Source organism: Sciurus vulgaris (assembly GCF_902686455.1).
Source record: "Sciurus vulgaris genome assembly, chromosome: 18".
In the NCBI taxonomy this organism is placed as follows: Eukaryota; Metazoa; Chordata; class Mammalia; order Rodentia; family Sciuridae; genus Sciurus; species Sciurus vulgaris.
The window spans coordinates 16,972,363-16,988,216 of record NC_136479.1 but is presented as its reverse complement, the minus strand read 5'-3'; the positions used below and the strand labels follow the sequence as shown (position 1 = coordinate 16,988,216).

The 15,854-nt window shown below is 42.3% G+C and overlaps 1 protein-coding gene across 4 annotated transcripts in view; it reads left to right on the top strand.

Annotated features, from left to right (window-relative positions):
* Positions 1 to 15,854, top strand: part of USP31 (ubiquitin specific peptidase 31) — a 128,466-nt gene that overhangs the window by 75,524 nt on the left and 37,088 nt on the right. The window lies entirely within an intron of this gene.

The window sequence follows — 15,854 nt, the reverse complement described above, 5'->3', positions numbered from 1 at the left end:
TGAGATGTATCACTGACTTCTGTTATTTATTTGTATGTTTTATTATTCAAGGTGTATGCACTTTCAAGAGGCAAAATTTATATTTTTATGTTTAAAACGTTTTATTTCTGAAACAGCAGTTGATTATATAGTATACAGTTGGAATTAAGAGAAAAGTGGAAAATGTAACAAAATATAATAAATTTATTACATGATGCCCTCTTCAAGCCACATTCCTCTTGTCTCCCCCTTGCCAACTGATATCTTTTTGGTGTTGACTAATAATATTTGTACTGCATCAGTCTACAAAATGCTTCAGACTTGCAGTGTTAAATGTCAAAAAGCAAGTTACAGGATACATACAGATGCCCTCTATGTAAAAATTTACAACAGAAGGAGCACATCCCTGCGTATATGATTTTGAGAGTAATTGTTATTCCCCTTTTCTCCTTGATAATCAGAGATGTTTCATCCTGGGCTAGGGAGCTGACAAGAAGGAACTCACATTCTGACTCTGTTCCAACAGACTTTTCAAAGTTTTATATTGTTTTTCTTCTCCTACCAAATGTTTATGATAGGATGAAATGGCAGTATAAAAGGGAACATCCATTTCTTGGTCCTCTCCTACTCCCATCTATTTAGTATTTTGGTTTTTAACAATATACTGTTCTGAGGCTGTGTTTTTCCAGCTGTCTTTCCTATCCTTCCAGACAGAACTCCCTGCTGAGGATGTCACATCACTTATGACCATTTGGGGGCAGTAGAGATCGCCATTATCAAATATATTTAGAAAGTCCAGCCTGCTGGTGCTTAGCCTCTGTTCTCTGAGTGTGGCAATGCTCATTGCATATGAAATGAGGAGACCAGCATCAGTGAGCAGGGGTTCCCCTTCAGGTGAGTACCCCCAGCCATCACACGTTCCAGGAAACTGGTGAATACAGATCATAAAGCAGATCTTGTTTTCCTAAAGACCGCATTGTGGTTTAGGGTAGGGAGAAGGAGGTGGTATTTCTAACCAAGGACCAGTGTGAACCATGTGTGAAAACCAGAGGTATTCACTTGCAGCACTTACAGCTTCTCTTTTTTTGTTAGGGCGGGGGGATGGTATTGGGGATTGAACTCAGGTGCACTCAACCAGTGAGCCACATCCCCAGCCCTGTTTTGTATTTTATTTAGAGACAGAAACTCAGTTGCTTAGCACCTCGCTTTTACTGAGGCTGGCTTTGAACTGGCGATCCTCCTGTCTAAGCCGGGGTTACAGGCGTGTGCCACCATGCTTTGTGCTTCTCTTGTTTGAAATGATTCAATTTTACTTTAGGTTCTATTAGCTTAACCACACAGTACAATGATTATTCAAGAGATTTCATTATGCCTGAAAGTGTTAACATGTCACAGAATTTATAGATTAAATAGTTATACAAATATCTAAGGATCATTTTGTGTGTCTCCTTAGAACTTGGAGGGTCGCTTTTAAATACTCGGTGTCTGAACACTTTTGTGCCTCTAAATTCCTGAAGGAAGATGTGATAAAGCCCCTTGCCCTGGAACCAAGTTTGTGTCCCAGTGCCCTAGGAGTGATCTGAGTCCTGACTTAGCCAGAATGGCTGGAGGTCTGCCTCCAGCCCCGGCACCTACTCCCTCTCCTCGGCAGACTCTGTGGTTCTCCCAGCGGGAATCTTACCTTTCCTCGATGGCCCTGTTCCCTCTTTCAGGCATCTCCATGTGGCCCTGATAGTTTAGCCTCTAAATGGGTTGGTCTACCTCAGCAAATCCTTTGGGATTCAGTCTTGATGTGGTCTGTTTTGGCCGTCCATGTTCTTCACACACTGCCAACATTTGCTGCACAAAGGGGCGACAAGGGCTCTCTTTACCCATGGTGATAAAATTCAACACATATAACCCAGTGGCCTTGCACCCCATTTTCAGGGGTTTGTCATTAGTTAGGCCTACTCTTTAGATTTGCAGCAGCCCTGCCTTTCTTGAGAGTGGGAAGGTGATATGGGACCACAGCAAGTAGTCCAAGTCAGGCCTTCCTGCCACCAGTGGAACCTTGAGCATGTGGCATCCTCTCTCCTGTGCCTTCCTTTTGTTTAAGAAGAACCCATAGCACCTGCAGTATACAGATCCAGTTCCAGGGACGCAGTGACAGGGTGTCAGTTATGTCTGTCCTCTTGTGGGGAATGGAAGGCATTGGGGTTTGTGTAGTGTGGACTGAAGATGGACTGCACCCACCTCAGGGTTCTCAAAAGTTTGTGTCGGTGAGGTGCCAATTTTGTCACACCCAAATTGGAGTCCAGTCGATGGAGCAGTGCTTCCATGTGCCAGGCACATAGTGGTTCCTTGGTAAATGTTTACATGCCCAATTAAAGGGTTGACTACTTAACCGTTCTGTGTTGACCTTCCGGATGTCTGGAAGGTGGAGAACAAAAGAACTTGCTTCCTCGATATGTGAAGGTTTAGTGGGAATCAGGCTTAAAGGCACAGTGCTCAGCTCCCAGGCCGGGCTGAGCAGTGGTGCCTCTGATACTCATAGCAGTGGGAGGAGGGGCGTGGCTCATATTCCAGGCAGGGGAAAGTGCTGTGCTTTCTGGAAACCCGTCTTCTAGAATGCGGGGCAGGAAGCCTTGAGTGAAATGGGTGTAGGAGGGACCTTCTGACCTGCTACATTTCTCAGAAGTAAATGCCAATCCAGGGTGAGATTTTAATTTAGGGGAGAGATGAAATCCAGTTTGTGCCATAGCATGGTTACCATGACAACGACATGGCATCACCAGAGACCCTGGTTACAAGTTTGTGCCAGGAATCGGGGTGCAGTGTGTGAAGGCAGACCTAGAGCAGCAGTGAGCGGATGAGAGGGGAGGAGGGGAGCTCCTGCCTGGACAGGTGATGTGCTCACCTCAGGTGCACACGGCTGGACGCCAGTCCTCTGACCTTGACTGGTGGCTGGACAACTGTGACAGGCTACTCAGCTTCTCTGGGCCTCAAATCCTGCACCTGTGAAGTGGTATCTATGTGACCATTGTGGAACTTAATTGGGCTGGTTTGGTTTATTTATATTTAATTTTGTTTTGGATGTATTTGGTTTTGTCTACTCTGTCCACATTATATAAGAATTGTTGTTATTTTAATAGTACTTCTCAGCCTCCGAACTCTTACTCCCTCATTCTCAGGTTCATCATCCACCTCCCCCAGTGGAACGTAGTTCCCACGAGAGCAGAGTCTTTTGTCCGTCTCTTCTCCTGTACCAGTATTGTTTGAATGCTTTCAGCCCTGTGCAATAGAATGCCCAGCCAGAGCCGGCACCCCTGGTTCCGTTTTACACATATGTATACTAAGGCCCAGAGCGAAAATAACTTACCTCCAAATTGCAGAGTAATGAGTGGAAATCTTCGGTGTGAACTATGAAGTTGGGCCTATTTTACTTCACAGCTTGTATTTTTTTAACTTATTCCTCCAATGCCCTACACTATATTAAACAGGAAAATTTAATAATGAATGTAGGCAGCTGCGCTTGGTAATGCAGTTAGAGGAAGGGCCGCCCCCTTGGATTGGATATAATCCTTTTCTTTGCAATCCCTTAGTAAGGTGTACTCCTGCAGATTCAGAAAGTGTTGAAATTTCTACATTTTGGTAAAAGAATTTAGGAGAGTCTCTTTGGCTTGATTTAAAAAAAAAAAAAAGTACAGTAAATTTGTAAAAACGGTTAAGCGAATTCCATTATACCCATCAGCCGGCTAACTGTAGCGCAGCTACTGTCAAACTGTAGCTCAGTGATCAAAACCAGAAACTACCATTGGAACAGAACTACACACTACAGACTGGACTTCACCCATTTCTCCACTTAGGTCTTTCTTCTGTCTCAGAATCCAATCTCAGATCCCATCCTGCATTTAGTCGTCTCCACAGCTCCTCAGTCTCTTGTGACCTTGATGCTTCCAAAGAGCACAACTGCTGGCACAAATGTCCTTCCGTTCTGGGTTTGTCTCGTGTATTCTCATGAATTGATTGAGGTTTTACATTTTTGTGTGGCCAAGAGTACCACAAAAGCAATGTGCCCTTCTCAGTGCTTCGGGGGGAAGGAGGCATCGATAATGACTCATTACTGGTGATATTGACCTTGATCACTTGGTTATGGTGGGTTTTGCCACTGTAAAGTTACTGGTCTTCTTTTCATCATCATTATACAACTTGGTGGAGATGCTTTTTTAAGGCCATGCAAATATCCTGTTTCTCAAACATTGGGTCCTATCAATTTTAGCATCTATCAATGTGGATCTCACCTGCAATGCTTTTTATTACTGTGGCATTCTCAGAGTGAAAGAAAGATATTTTTAAAAACTCATTTGATCAGCAGTCCAGGGGCAGGGCAGGTGCAGGGGTCAGCTCAGTACATCAGGGGTGTCCTCCAGGACCATGGCTTTCTCTTCTCTCTGCCATTCTCGGCACACTGCTTGTCCTCAGATTTGGCCTTCCTTGACTGATAAAAGTTCTGCAAATGTGACAACATCAACTGAAGAAGGTGGCACCTTTCTCTACCTAGCTCTCTTCTCACCAGAAAGCAAATTATTTCCCAGATTCACCTCTGCTCTCTGAAAACCTTCCTGCAGATCCCACTGAGCAGGATCTGGGTCGCCAGCCCATGACCAATTTGCAAGGAAGGTGAAGGAAGTATCTGGTGGTCCCAGCAGGGGTGGGGGCGAGGGTGGGGGCCCTGGCACAGGGGACCCACGGGATCGTGAGTGTGGTGCGGGCAGCCTCGGTGTCTGCCACGTGGTACCATCCCATTCCTGGGGCAGTGCCCTGCTGCCTGGAGTTTCATAGTATGCCATTACCCAGAAGCACCTGGGCGCTTGACTGTGGAATCAGAAGACGGTAACTAGGAGAGTGGATCAGGGGAATGGGGAGGTCAGAGGGACACCAAGGTGGCAGGGTGGGCCCCTGATGGGACAGCTCCCCGCCGTGCAATGCCCTGGGTTTCATGGTGCCTTAGTCTCCAGCACAGTACTGCACCTTTGGTCTTTCAGTGCTCCTGTCAAAGCCCTAGAGACCTCAGGAAGAATTTTGTAAGGAAGGCAGAGAAACCTGCCTGCTATACCCACCCACCCCTGCACCCAAGGTTGTCCAGAGGGAGAGGGGCTGAGGGGAGGGCCGTGCCCCGTGCATGCGTGAGTCTTGCTCTGGGGGCCTCCCATGCAGCCTGGTGGCTTGTTTGGTAAATAATGACATTGTTATAAATATTTAATAAGTCGAGGGACTGCAGTGCATGAAAAATTGATGAGGTCCCTGTGTGGGAAATGCAGGCTTTTCTCTACGTGTGCTCTGGAGGAGGTAGTTAGAGTCTGACGTCTGCTTAGGCTGACACCTGTATTTGTGGTAGGGCTGATGAATGGCCAGGGAAATATTCTCCATGTTTAGGAAGCATCAATCCATCATGCTGGAGTTTAGGCTGAGGGAGGAATTCGCAGCCATCAATATTCCCCATGTTTATTAAGCACCGTGTGCTGCGGGAGACAGGGAGCCCCGCTCTGGTCTTGGGAGCAGCGCCTCTGGAAAGGGCATGGTGCTCCTTGATGAATGACTTTAATAAGAAGCAGCTTGGAAGTACCTTCAAGTAAGAAACTAATAACAATAATTAGATGTTTCTTAATCATTTATTTATTTTATAATGTATGCCCTGCCTGCTTCTGGAAAAAAGAATGGAAGTGGCTTGCATTTGAAACACATCTACCCAGGACAGTTCCAATGAAGATAAACAAGAGATCAGAAACCGTATGCAGGGAGTGAATTTTTCTTAATCAACTTTCCTGCTACCAGCTGAGAATATTGTATTCTTTTTCCTCTGCAGTCACCTCTTGCTTTCTGCAGCCACAGAAGCAGATGTAGAGCAGTGGCCTGGCAGTGTCACAGGGACAGGAGGACGAGGTGGAGTGTGACGTGACCTGTAGCCTCAGCATCTCAGCGCTGGGCTCCAAGCCACATTTGCATTTCATTTATTATCACTCCAAACCAATCTGTGTGTCTGCAGCAGGACAGCATGAAAAATTAATGCCCCTGTGTCGGGCAGAGCTCGTCAGAGGGACGGTGCAAAAGGGAAGACAGAAGGGCGACATGCGTGGTACTTTCAGCTCGACAGCCACTCTTGTGTTCCTGAATGCCTGCTCCCCAGCCTGCCTGTTGGGGCTGATGGGCTTTGGCACCCAGGGGGTGAAGGGCAGAGAGCATGCCTCTGGGCAGTGACTCTGTCCACATGTCAGGAGCTTACCTACCCAGTGAGATCAAAAGTCCTGTGGTCAGAGCTGGGTGACCTGACCCATCCTGGACACAGAGGAGGTGAAGGATCATCAGGATTCTCAGGAAGCAGGCTAGGGCAGACGCTCCAGTGTAGAATTACCTGGGGAACAGTTGGATGAGAGGGTGTGGAAGACTGAGCTTTTATCTCTTGAGACACCTCTTGAGAGGTGTGTGAAGATTTCCCAGCACCTTTAGATGCTCAGCAAATCTTTGTTCCATGTGACCCAGAATTGGCTTCTTTCTGGCCCAGGGTCATAGAAGTAGAAGTAACTACCTCTTCCCTGCCTCAGGAGTGCTCTGGGGCAGTGATTAGAGCCATGGATCCTGGAGTCCATCTGTCTAGGTTCAGAGCCCAGCTTTACCACTTTGTGACCTGGGGTGAATTGTTTAACAATCACGTGCCTTGTTTCCTTCTATGTAAAGTACATAGAAAAACGTGTGGTCCTTGGTATTACTGGTTTGCTGACTTTTAGTCCCCTGGTCTTCATCCAAGGTGAGTGGATGGGGAAGGACTACGGAACCCAATGACCTACCCTTGCACCTGACCGAAAAAATCCACCGACTGGAGCTTTGGAATGGGAGTTAGGGTTTTGCTGACTTGCTGAATGGCTTGGGGAAAAATCTAAATCTTCTGCCTTGTTGACCCACTGAAAATAAGAAGTCTCCCTTTTCCACCAAAGACCAGAAAATTTGATATTAGTTTTATGCGATGAACCACCCCCACCCCAACCAGTACCAAGCAAGGCCCTCTTACATGGTAGAGACACCCCTTTTCTGCCCTTTGTGGAAATTGGGTAGTTGAGTAGTATTTCTGAATGTGAGGGCACTGGGTCTCTTTCCTCTTACACATTAGATTTCCTTTGGGAATTAAAAAAAAAAAAAAATTCCACAACCCTTAATCTGGAGATTCTGATCCAATCAATCTCATGTGAGTCCTGGATAATGGGATGTTATGTTTCCCAGGGTGGTTCTGATAATGGAGCCCAGGTTGAGAACCTTTAGTTTACTTGGAAATTGCAGTATTTAATTGCAGTATTTAATCCTGGAATATATTTCCCTGTTAAACAGAGAAGGAAGTGATGAATGAGTCAGGAGAATCTGCTGGAGGCATATAGGATGGTGTGGTCATGAAGAGGCTCGATACCTCTGCTGTAAGGGCTGCAATATGGTTTTGGATGGGACGTGGATGATAAATATGGTCAGAATGGTAAAAGTGGTTCTGAAAAGGCCGGAGTGTGGGAAAACACTGGTTTGGGCTGGTTTGGCCACCAGAGATTTGCTCCCACCATGTAATAGGAGCTTCCATCCATGCTTAGCAAGTGCTAAGGCATTGAGAGAGAGAGAGAGATTGATTTCTCTGGATTAATGATCTTGTCCTCTGCAGTAGAACCTGCTAATTGTTCTCTGTAATCATTCTTCTCTATTTGGCTAGAAGCTGCATTTCCCAGACTCCTATCAAGTCAGTATGGTCACATGACTAAACTCTGACCAGTGGGGCATAAGAGGAATTGATACGGACAACTTCCAGATTGCATCTTAGGAAAGAAAGCAAGTTGACCTCTGCTTTCTGTCTTTTCCCCTTCTTGCTGGTTGGGAAGTTGGCAGGGCCTGGAATCAGCAGCTGCCTGGGACCCAGAAATGGATGGTGGATGCCAGGGAGAGTAACAGAATTCTGCAGCTCTGAACTGCCCATCTTTTGGGCATGCAAGGGAAGATGAAGATCAGCTGTCTTATTTAGGTTAACATGTTGTTGGGGCTTTGTTTCACGGGCATAGCCTATGCCCTAGTTAATACATGCTTCATTTGGTACTGATTTTGTCACCTTCCAGAATTCCAGGAAGAAGATAGAGAAGAGTAGAAAGAGGAGGGACAAGAAGAAGGGCAGAAGGAATGAGTCGGGGATTTTTGTCACCTTGCGGATCTGTTATTCATCTTAAGTACCAGAAAAGTCTTCCCTGATTCTGTGACTTGGTCGATCACCCTCTGAGTCCATATCGTAATGCTTCTTTAATTCCAGGATCTCTTGATTTGCAGCACGTTTCACAACTATGATTTGACACACTCCTTTGCCTCTTGTGCCACCTGCAGGTTTGCTTTCACCTGGCTCAGGTTCTAAGCATGTTGTCTCAGGCTTGCCAGGGCAGGAGGAAGAGCACATCAGTCTTTGACCCCTTGAGCCATTGCCACTGGGACTCTGCCCTGTTCCCATGGTTGAAACACGCACCCACTGTTCCAGCCAAAGCCAGGAATTTCAATGTAGATTCCCAGCTGCCTGGGATTTTGCTAAGGATTTGCTCATTTATTGAAGAGATATTTATTGAATGCCCACTCTGTGTCAGCTGCGGCACACTAGACAGTGGGGATATGGTGTTGAGCAGATGTGACATGTTCTTTCCTTTAATGTAGTTTACAGTTAAGTGGAAAGAAAGGGATGTTAATTGAATAACCCCATTGACCCACATTATTCACAGAGAAATGTTTGTGTTTTTCTACTTTGTTTAGTTCTATTGGAAAAATAAGAAAAGAATAATAGCCATCAGTAACCATTCTCTTGGTAAAAGGGAAGAACTCTAGTGTCATTCTGATGCTTAGGATTTAGGTTTTCCTCTCTGCTGGGACAAAAAAGAAAGAAGCTGGAGAAAAGGCTTTTACAGCCCACATGACAATTTAAAAGCCATGTTTCTAGCTCTTTCTCTCTTTCAATATCCCCTTGGATGGCCTAGCTTAAACAAAAGGGAGGACTGGAGGCAGCTGCTGGAGGTGTAGGTACAGGCCAGCCAACCTCCAAAGGAGCCGGTGGAGTCTCACTGTCAGGGGAGGCTGCAGCCCCACCGGAACTCATTGCCTTGAGAAGACAACTTGCTGTTAGGGTTTTGGTGCGCAGGGTCCCCCCAAAGCTCCTCTTCATGCAGGAATATTCAGAGGTGAAATGATTGGATTATGAGAGCCATAACCTAATCAGCCTGTCCCAGTCTGAATGGACCGACTGGGTGGAAACTGTAGGCAGGTGGGGCGTGGCTGGGGAGGTGGGTCACTGGGGGGTGTCCTGGAAGGTGCATCTTTCCCTGTGGCCTCTTCTCTCTCCTCCTCTCGATTTCCCGACCCCCCATGAACTGAGCAGCTTCCCTCTCTGGGCCCTTCCCCCAAGATGTGCTGTTGCACCTTAGGCCCAGAGCAGTGGAGTCAGCTGTCTGTGGACTGAGACCTCTGGAACTGAGAGCCCCAAGTTAACTTTCCCTCCTGAAAATTCTTGTCAGGTATTTTGGTCACAGTGATGAAAGCTGACTAAAACACCAAAAAAAGTGGTAAAAGGATTTCCTCAGTTTCAACTTCCCTAAACCCCATAGCATTTGACAAATCAATGAAGGGATTTGTCAGTAAGTTTAGAACAGTCAGGGGGACATGTCCTGCATGCCAGCCATGGAGGAAGATTCTGGGGAATGGGGATTCCCAGTCTTTCCTGGAGGATCACAGAGCGGGGACCCTGTTGGAGGGGAGAGTCACCAAAAAAAGGCACACATAAAGTAAGAGAAGGCATTTCACAGCCTGAGGATGAGACTGCTATACGTCGGGAGGGATGTTTACCTTAGTTTTCTGCAGCTAAGATCAGACACATAACAGTGTTCAAAACAATGTCCTTTTCTCTTGGTCTTACAATCCACCAACAGGAGGGGTTGCCAATGAAACTCATTTTCAGCTGCTCCGAGGCCTCCTAAGAAGTAACCACCGTGCAGCCAGGCTGCTGGGTGAGATGGAGGAGGAGGCGGCCCTGTAAGGGCAAAGGCGGTGCTGTAGACCGTGCTGTCAGAGAACCCAGGGAGTCTGGAGATGCCAGGCGTGGTGTGAACGTGACTGGACAGCATGGTCTGTTTAATCCAGGAGAAGGCTTTGTCAGAAACCCTTAGAACCTGGGGGGGGAAGATAGGAAATAAAAATCATAAAAGATGGAAGATAGGAGACTAGATCAAATGATTCTTTTATTTATTTACTTATTTATTTACTGATAAAAGAAGTTCCAGAAATCCATCTTGGAGTAGATGGAGGAGAAATAGTTAAAAGAAGAAAACTTTATTGATCTGAATACTTAAATCTTTATGCCAGAAGGGCTCCCTGATTGATGTTCAGGATTAATGGAAAGAAGGTCTGTACTTGGATATGTTTTGTAGATTTTTATAAATTCTGAGTTGAGGAAATATTAAAACCAGTTTAAAAAAAATCAGCGAAAGTTAGCTGGCTAAGTATTGTTAGCGTGGTTATTAAATTTATTGCAACTCATAAAAATTAGAGAAGTAAAAATGTGGTTATTTTTAAAAGACAAAAATAGAGTGGCTCTGTGAATGTGCCATCAGTATGCAGTGCTGGCTGTTAGACGGCAATGGCAGGAGTCCTCAGGAGAAAGGACTGTGACCCCAGAATTCTATACCCTCCAAAACTATTGTGTTTGTGTAAGCATGAAAGAAAAATGGTGTCAGATGTTTAAGAGCTGATAAAAGACAGCAACCACATACAAGAAATGAGTTGGAAGTAAAAGGATGGAAAAATATGTAGCGTGCAAATAGCAACCATAGGAAAGCTGGAGTGACTAGACTAATAGCAGACGAAATAGACTTTCAAAGTAAAACAGAGCCTAGAGAACACTTACGATGTTAAAAGGATTGCTACATCAGGAAGCTGTACCAATTATGTATTCACCTAGCAGCAGAGCCCCAAAGTACATGAAACACAAAAGGCCAAAATTGAGGGTGGAATAGATAATTCAACAAAAAATAGTTAGGTACTTTAATACCTTACTTTCATTTTGAAGATTTATTTTATTTTGATTCTCACATTTGTATTAGGGTACACTGATCTTCTAATATAATGTATACATTATGCACTGCACAATAGGCATATCATCAGTTTCCCACTTTTGATGATAGATGAACAACTAGGAAAAAGATAAAAAGGAAACAGAAGACTGAACAACACCATAAATGAATTAGACCCACTAGACATCTATAAAATTCTACACCCAACAACAGAATGTATATTCCTTTCAAGTTCACACATGGGATATTCTCCAGGATAGATCATATAATATACCGTTTAAGAACCTTAAAAAATTTAAAAGGATTAGAATCATAAAAGGTATATTCTCTGGTTACAATTAAGCAAATTAGAAATTGATAAAGATTTGGAGAATTCACAAATATGTGGAAATTAAAACACTCAATGGATGGGTAAAAGAAGAAAACGTAAGAAACTTACAGAATACTTGGTGATGAACGAAAACATATCAAACAACATACCAAAGCTTAAGAGATGTTGCTGAAACTGAGAAATTTGTAGCTATAAGCACCCACATAAAAAAAAATGAAGATTTTAAATCAAAAATATAATCTTCCCCTGGTCATGGTGTCACACACCTGTAATCCCAGTGACTCAGGAGGCTGTGACAGGAGGATTGCAAGTTTGACACCAGCCTCAACAATTTAATGAGACCCTGTCTCAATATAAAAAATGGGGCGAGGGGACCAGGGATATAGCTCAGTGGTAAAGCACCCCTGGGTTAGATCCCCAGTACCCAGAACAAAGAAAATCCCCATAATCTTCCTACTTGATATATGGTAAAAGACAAACTAAACCAAACCTAAAGCAAGCAGAGGGGAATAATAAAGATTAAGTTGGAAATTACTGAAATAGAGAATAGAAAAACAATAAAGAAAAATCAACAGAACAAAATTGGTGTTTTGAATAGTTCAACAAGATTGACAAATCTTTGCCTCGAATGCCCCAGAAAAAAAGACCACTTTAATTACTAAAATAAGGAGTGAAAGAGAGGACATTACCATTGATCTTACAGAAATAAAAAGATTTATGAGAATACTATGAGCACTGTATGCCAAAACGTTAGATAACTTAAATGGAATGAAAAGATACCTAGAAGACATTAACAAAACTGACTGTAGAGGAAGAACATCTAAATAGACGTTTAACAAGTAGAGATTGATCTCAATCAAACTGATCTAAAACAAACCTAAAGAACAACAAAAAGCCCTAAATTGCCCACAAAGGAAAGCCCAGTTTAGATGGTTTCATCAATGAATTCTACCAAAATTTTAAGAATTAATATCACACTCTTCACAGACTCTTTCAAAGTAGGAGAGGAGGGATTAGTTTCTAACTCATTTTATGAATCTGTTTTACCCTAATGTTATAACAAGATAAGGACAGCACTAGAAAAATGAACTATAGATGAATATTTCTTATGAACATGGATGCAAAAATATCCCCCTCAAAAACTAGTGAAATGAATCCAGCACAATATAAAAATGATTACACACACTTCCCAGGAATACAAGGTTGGTTTAACAACAACAACAAAAAATCAGTTAATTTAATATACCTTATGAATAAAGAACAAAAATCAATAGAGGCAGAAAATATATCAGATAATGTTCAGTGCCCCTTCATTATAAAAGTACTCAACAAACTTAAGAGTAGAAGCAAATTTCTTCAATCTGATAAGTGGTGTCTGTTTAAAAAAACCATAGGTAACATAATAGTGAAAGACTGAAAACTTCTCACTAAAATCAGGAACAGAATGTCTGTTCTCATCACTTCTATTCTACATTTAGTGGAGGTTTAAGCCAGCACAATTAGGCTAGAAAATGAAATACAGGGGAATCCAGGTTGGCAAGGAAGAAATCAAATTATTTCTGTTTGTAGAAGACATGACCTTAAACCTAGAAAATACTATGAAATCCATGATTAGAATTAATAAAGGAGTTCAGCAAGGTTGCAGGATACAGGACTAATATACAAAAGCAAGTAACTTTTTATGATCTTGTTGTAGGCAATGGTTTCTTAGGTAACAACACCAAAAGGACAAACAAAAGAAGAAAACTAGAAATCTGAAATCATCAAAATTAAAAACTTCTGTTTCAAAGGGCACATCGGAATTAGAAGACAATATGCAAAATGGGCTATAATTTTTGCAAATCATATACCTGATAACTTGAACTAATCTATATATAGAACTTAACAACTCAACAATGCAAAAATGAATATCTCAATTTAAAAATGGACAAAGAGGGCTGGGGTTGTGGCCCAGTGGTAGAACACTTGTCTAGCATATGTGAAGTGCTGGGTTTGATTCTCAGCACCACATATAAATAAATGAATAAAATAAAGGTCCATCAACAAAAAAATATTTTATAAAATGGGCAAAGAACCAAATAATTCCCTAAAGAAGATAAACATGGTCAATAAAGCACTTCAGTGAATACAAATGAAACCTACAATGAGATACTGCTGCCCACTCCTTACAGTGGTGTACTAAAGGAAGATGATAACAAGGATTGTAAAGGATATGGAGAAATTGAAACCCTCATATCGTGTGGGTGGGAGGTAAATGGGTGTTATGGTTTAGATATGAGGCATCCCCCAAAAGCTCATGTGTGCAACAATGCAGAATGTTCAGAAGCAAAATGATTATGAGGCATAACCGCATCAGCAGATTAATCCACTAATCCACCAGATTAACTGGGTGATAAGTGTAGGCAGGTAGGATGTGGCTGGAGAAAGTAAGTCACTGGGGGTGTGCCTTTGGCATTTATATTTTGTCCCTGGTGACTGGAGCCCCTTCTCTGCCTCCTTGTTTTCATGTTCTCAGCCGCTTTCCTCTGCTCTGCTTTCTGCCATGATATTCTGCCTCACCTTGGACCCAGAGCTATGGAGTTGGCTGACCATGAACTGAATATCTGAAACTGTGAGCCAAAATAAACTTTTTCTTCTCTAAGTTATTCTTTTTGGGTATTTTGGTTACAGCAACAAAAAAACTAACTAAAACAACAGGGTCTGGAGAACAGCCTGGCTCTTCCGCAAAACGTTGTAACCATACAACCCAGCAAATCCACTCCTAGGAAATTGAAAAATAGGTGTTCAAAAATTAAAAAAAAAAACAAACCTTAATCACAGATATTTATAACAGCATTATTCGTAAAAGCAAAAGATGAAATCAATCCAACTGTCCATCTACTAATGACTGGATAAAAATATGCTATATAAAATGAAATAATATTCAGAAATAAGAAATAAGGCACAAGTGCTGGAACATGGACAAACTTTGAAAACATATTAAGGAAGCTAGTCATAAAAGACCATAAGATAAAGTTATACTATGTGATTCCATTATATGATTCCATTTTTATGAAATGTCCAGAATAAGCAGATCCATAGACACATAAGATACATTAGTGGTTGCCGAGGCCTGTGGGCAGGGGGAAGGGACTGGAGTACTTTAATGAGTACAGGGTTTCTTGTTAGGGAGGTAAAAATGTCTAAAATAAATTGTGATGGTTGTATTACTTTGTGAATATACTAAAATTATTGAATTATATGCTTTTAGAATATAAATTATATCTCAAATTTTTTAAAAAAAAAGCAGTGAATCAATAACGTCAGTGAAAGTTAGAGTTGGCTAAGTAATGCTAGTGTAGTTGACAAGACTATAATAGTTGACAAAAATAGATTTTATTGCTAAAATAGATTCTTTGTAAAGAAAATGAATAATGTAGTTTCATTACAGAATTTTCATATACAAAATAGAAAACAAAATGGGTCCCTATTTACCCATCACTCAGCTTCAACAATTATCAAGATTTTGGCAATCTTGTTTCATTTCATAGCATGTTTTTAGTACATCCCTGATAATCTGGAAACATAAACTCTTTTCCATATTTAGAGATGTGTGTTTAGCATTCATTTCATTTTGTCTGCTGAATACTTTCAAAGCATTATTATTCACCGAAGATGGGAATTCTTTGTATTGTTTACAATGCTGAATTCTTTTATCACTCAGAAATACTTTCAGATGAAAGTAGCAAGAAACCCAACCACAGAGGCTTGTACAAACATGAGTATTTTTTTCTTCATATAAAAAAAACGGGAGATAGGCACCTCTTATGTTGGTTCAGAAGCTCAACAATGTCCAGGCAAACAGCTCTGAGATTCCCTTGGATTTTCTACTGGGAACATTTAAGACAGGAAGAAAAAGACAGGCAGTACTATCAGAAAAGTGAAAGTGTTCCCAGGAACCCCACCAATGTCTGCTTCCATCTGAACCACTTCTGCCTGGAAAGTTCTTGAGAAATAGAGGGTGGGAAATAGGAATGGGAAGTGGGTCACCAACTGACAGTCCTAACATATAGTAGTAGGTATCTTCATAAACCTGTGTAAACATCTGTTGAATGCCTATGGTGGACTGTTTATTCACGAATACCCAGGGCTCCTCCCTTCATGGGATAAGACATCCATGCTCTGCTGAACTCATCAGGCATCTGAATTATCTTTGGTCAATGACATGGACATAGAGGTAGCTGTAAGAGACAGACTTTCTTCTGTGTCTGTGAACATGGAAACATGGATTGAGATGTCTCTTCCATCAATTTGGGTCTTTTATTGACTGTTTTGAGAATTTCCAGCATATGCATCATGAACATGTTTCATGAGCAAGGATTAACCTTTATTATGTAAGCCAATGAGATTTTTTGGTTGTTACTGCAGCCTAATTTACCCTTTACTGACTAATGCAATGCCTGTAC